This window comes from Limulus polyphemus, unplaced genomic scaffold, assembly GCF_000517525.1.
Source record: "Limulus polyphemus unplaced genomic scaffold, Limulus_polyphemus-2.1.2 Scaffold4, whole genome shotgun sequence".
NCBI classification, from domain to species: domain Eukaryota; kingdom Metazoa; phylum Arthropoda; class Merostomata; order Xiphosura; family Limulidae; genus Limulus; species Limulus polyphemus.
The window spans coordinates 1743424-1749096 of record NW_013665614.1 but is presented as its reverse complement, the minus strand read 5'-3'; positions in this window follow the sequence as shown (position 1 = coordinate 1749096).

The window sequence follows — 5673 nt, the reverse complement described above, 5'->3', positions numbered from 1 at the left end:
TTTATTAGTTTTAAATAAATATAATATTCACAAGGTAACTCAGAGTTAAGTACAAAACGTTGGCATCAGAAAATATGCTTAATTTAAAACCAAAATTTATTCAATTTTCTGAATGCTGATGAATTAATGGTTACTGTAATGCTTTGTGTACCATTTCAGCATAAAATAGATATATTGATGAGATAAATGTGTAGCCTTTTCCAGCAGAGCCATAATAAACAGTTCTGTGTCCTCTTTTCATGTGTAAAAATCATATTGCCATCCAAGACAATTTAAAGGTACTTTGAGAGAGAGAATTTTAAACCTTGATAATTTTTTTCCAAACTTAAAAAAAAATCTCATTAATTTTTAGAAAAACTGTTTACATTTTCAAACTTTCCTATTCTACAGATTTTTGGTAGTTCATTCCCTGCTGGCAACCATTTTAGTTAGTGTCAGTTTGTAAATTAAATAATTTATAACAGATTAATGTGTGTATTAGTGCAAAAACAACACCTATGGATTGTCTCTTCTACTTTACTGTACAACATGTTGAGCATCTATTCTCTAAAGTTACAGTGTTATAAAATATTTTTTATCAGTATTCATGTTCATCTCTTTCATAATAAGATTACCATAATAATATAATGCTATAAGGTTATGCATATTCAGAAATTCTGAAATAAATATTGAAATTTAGTGAAAATAATTCCACTATAGATCAAAGAGCTGGAAAAGAAAGCAAGAGTCCTTATGTTTTTTTGTTTGTTTGTTTTTTTCACAAGATAATAAGGGAATTATCTTGAAAACTAGATTAGTTCTAAGCTTAAAGCAGATCATACAGAAAATAAAATTTAAATGTTCTACAAGTTGTAACTTAAACCTCATAATAATTTGAGCCACACTTGTTAGAAAACTTTTATATTGGACACATGAACATAATACGTATTAAGTATGAGTATCAAGTTTTTAAATTTTGCATGGCATTCGTTTGCCATCGAATTTGATTATTGGATACTAGAATATTGTTGACTTTGCCTTTGGAAGATCTGAAACTTCGCAGTTTATTTTCCAGGAGTTGGTATATTTGAGAAGAAGAACATAAACAAAATAAGACAAAAGTTTATCCCATTGTAATGATGATAAACCAGTAAACCAAATATATGATAATCGTAAATATGTACTAATCCTCTTGCTTAGATAAATTTACATACTACAATAGGTATTCCATAGAAATTTGTATCTGTGTCAACTCCATGGTGTAGAGTAAGCCCATTTCAAGGAGTAACACTGATACGTGTGTAAGTTAGTACAAGTTGAATTGTGATATCACAATAGGATCTCAGTATAACATAAAAGTGGGGTATTTCCATGATTCTGGATCTCGTCTATGATCTGATCTTCATCCTTTACAGATGTTTTCAGAGCTTTCTTTTACCCCAGCAGTCTCATATATAAATACAGAAGCTGGCAAGCTCAGTTCAAAACTCTTACACTTTATTGTGTGAATAAACATGGTTTTTATTTGTGTATTTATATTTCTTTTGTTGACCATGTTTAAAACATTCCCAGAACATTAATTTTCTTTGCAATTACTTGATTTTTTTTTCTGCTGGATATCAGTGCTCTTGAAATACACTATATAAACACATTGCACATACAATAAGATCTTTTGTTGATCATGTTTAAAACATTAAAGAACATTCCCAGAACATTAATTTTCTTTGCAATTACTTGATTTTTTTTCTGCTGGATATCAGTGCTCTTGAAATACACTATATAAACACATTGCACATACAATAAGATCCTAGGAGATGAAGTTTTTTTATCATTTTCTTGTAGGAAAAAGAATTGTAGTTGTTTGCAGATATTTATTCAAATGTTTGGCAAATTTAAGGATTTGATGCTAGTATATGGCAAATAATGAATGAAATAAGTAGTAAATGTATGACAAAGCAAATGCAAACAGGACAGAAGTAAGCTAGGTGTACCTTATGCCTGCTACTCAGTACTATATTTGTGTGAGTTATCCATATGAATAACTTGCACTGAATTATTCAGTTTAAAAACTTCATATATGAGAAATAAGCCATTCAGTTATGACTTTAGCCCAAAGTTTTGGTATAAGGCAGGCGGTAGCACTGCCTATGTTTGGATGGCACAGATTGTTCATTGAAATGGTATTTTAAATATCTCCTTAATATGTTATCAGAAATTTATAATACTGTACGGTGTTTCCTTTTATAACAATATCTATATAATAACCAAGTCACAAGTTCTGGGAATGTTTTTGTTATTATTATACCCAAAAAGTGTGAATTTCTTGTTCTTCTTTCTTCTGCTTCTTTTTTTATTATATGACTAGCTGGAGTACCTATACCCTGGAAGGAAGTTATGTAAATTCATGATTAATGAAAGGTTATTTTAGGACATGAAAAGTTGCTTCCCTTATATGTAATTGTAAAAGAAACGCCCATAAAAACTACAAAACACAAAATTGAAAACACAAGTTTGCATGTATCTCCGCATGGACCTAATAAACCTCCATGCCAAATTTGGTGAAGATCCATCTACAAGGGACAAAGTAGTGTTAAAAAAATGCAAAACTGAAAATTTGTATATACCCCCACATGGACCTAATGAACCTCCATACCAGTTTTGGTGAAGGTCCATCCACACCTTACAAAGTAGTTACATGGACGTATAACAGATAGTACTATTATATCTATATAGATAACTCAAAAACAAAATTTCTAACACTTTCTCTGAGGTGACATAGTTTCAAATGTAGCATTTACTTTTATAAGTATAATTAACTAGTAGTTTTTTGTTGTTTTTTTTTGAAAAAAATCAAAATTCTACTGTAAACGCTGATGATATTAGTATGCCTTGAAGTTAGCTTTCTTACAGAAATTGAAAAGCTTAAGTACAGGATGAAACAGGAATTACAAGTGAATAACAGATAAGCAATAAATATTACAGTTGGAACCTCATTGTACTTGGCTATAAATACAACCTTACTATGTCTATTAAAACACAGCATTAAAAAAAGAAAGACAAGTAAAGAAAACAATTTTCAAAAAGGAAGTAAATTTAGGGAAGTCTAATATTAATCATTCAAAAGTAACGAAGATAATAGGGATGGTACTTGCATCATGATGTTTTGTGCGTAATGGCCATTGTTGAGCAGAAGTTTAGCCTCTTTTCAAAAACAAAATGTGTAATAAGTTCAATCTTGCCAATTAAAAAGCTTAAGAAAATGTTGCTCTGAAATGATGGTTGGAGTCCAGAAAGCTTCTTATAACAAATTATAAACAATGAAGGAATGAAATAGTAGATATAAAGAAACAACATGCAATTAAAGGATGCTGGGCTCACACATCTCTTTTATTTTATTGCATGCAAACAAAATCTTTATTTCACAGAGCATACAAAAGTTGAAATGATAAAATTTACTGTTAAGTAATTAACAATATATACACATATCTTTGAAACAATCACACATTAGTTATTACAGTTTAATATTATTTCTATATAACTGATTAACAAGTAGAAACAGAAATGCTGCTACACTGTTAATATCAGCAGTGCTTTTCCATGCTGGCAGCAAATATATGATTGATAAATTTGCTTTGCACATTGAATAAGATATGCATACCTTCAGAATAACTAGGAACAGTGTTACTCGATATTATTCTTAACTTTGATTAACGTAAACTGGAGTTTATTAATACACAGTTCTATTGATGCAAATAATACAATAAGCTATATCTACAGAACGTATTGTTGCGTCAGAGAGGTCACGTGACTAGTGTCAGCCACGTTTCTAGAACTATCTTGTTCCTTCGTGAATGCCCTAGCATTTACTAGATATATGTTTGTCTGGTATATATATAAGACGCTGACAACGTGACAACAATGTGTGTGTAGGTAGTGAGTAATTGATCTGCAGTGAGAAAGTATTGTTGAAGTTAACGTTCGTTATAGCGTTTGTTTTAGCGCGACTGTTGAAAATAAGTGTATCGGTAAAGTTATATTCAGAAAGAATAAACCAGTTTTAATAAGTAACAACTAGTGTCGCTAAAGTTTCGTCGGAACGAAGTTACGGAAAGTTAATTAATAAACGGAGACGGAACAGTATCTTTTCTTTATTAGCTCAGTATCCTGTTATTGCAGCTTCATCAGGAGCTATTGATAACCTACAAGTTTGCTAATCCAATTCAAACTAAATTGGAACAGTCTTCCACCATTCGTGACCAATTGTATTTAGTGTAAATAATATCCTCAAAGAATTCATGGCCAACTGCATTTAGGGTGCATAATGCTCTCAAACAGATTTTGACATTTGTATACCTTTCCTGTTTCAGGTTTGTCTTCAAGCTGAAAATTGGGATTTTGAAACGAAGAAGCTTATTAATAAATACACTGTTATCAAGAAGTACTGTAACTTTCGCTCCCTATAAACACGGACGACACAATCTATTAACAAAGCATATAATACATAATCAAATCTCGTTTTAATATAGACGCAAAGAAACCATACATAAAGGAAAAAACTTTAACACAAATGCAAGCACATATCACAAAACCCTTTAACAAAGAAAGAAATAGGACCTTTAGCTATGAAACATTACACTATCTTACTATTTAACAATATTTGACTAAACACATTTTCACAAAAGGTAAGAGTATTTGGGCATTTTTTGTAGAATTGATTACCATGGCTATAATACATAAGTTTGATAAGCAGCGCATGGGTATCGCTAGATACTTAAAAAATTCGGTGCTCCTGCTAGGGCCCAGGACTCGCGGAAATTTTCGGCGTTGTTTTATGTTACCGATCATGGTTTTATATTCTGCTTTTTCAAGAGCACCAAATGGATTTGGGGCCCTGTCAAATAGAATTAGGGCATGAGCTCCTTGTGCCAGTGCCTAGCGACGCGCCTGGGTAAACTGTATTTTTAGTTTTTAACAGCTGCAATGCAAAAAACAAGATGACCATCAATAAAACCGCATTTTAAGTGATTTTCGGGTATTTTTTTATCAACTGAGTCACGTCATTTTATTTAGCTATATTTATTATATTTCTAATGATAGAAGTTATCATAAAAGTTTTTTCTATGCAAAAGTGTAATAAATAACCACATTAGCCATGGAAAAATACAAACATACAACCGTATTGATGCAGTCTTAGTAACAGGGTCATAAACCGTGGAATTTCGGCTTTCTCTTGAAATTCTAAAACGAATGATTTGTTCTGATAGAAATGTTGCTTTCAGGCAAATTCAGCATGGTTTCTATAAGAAAAGTTGGTTGTAAATGCACTACCCAACAAAGAGATTGTTGTTACAAAAAGGTTTTCTGACGAGCGAGGAATAATATCATCGTACATATCAACTGATTTATCAGCTCTTGCTGCAACGCATGAGGAGGCTGATACAAAACTGTATGTCATCATATTGGTTTTTAATCTTTTTTGAAGGAATTTTCCACGTTCTTGTTTGTTTTTGTTTTTGATTATGCACAAAGCTACACAAAGTGCTATCTGTGCTCTGCCCACCACGAGTATCGAAACCCGGTTTCTAGCGTTGTAAGTCCGCAGATATGTTGCTGTGCCACTGGGGGGCTTCTCACTTTCTAAACGTATTGTTACGTCTCTGGTCGTTAGTTAATCTTCTGTAAAAATTCTTTGCG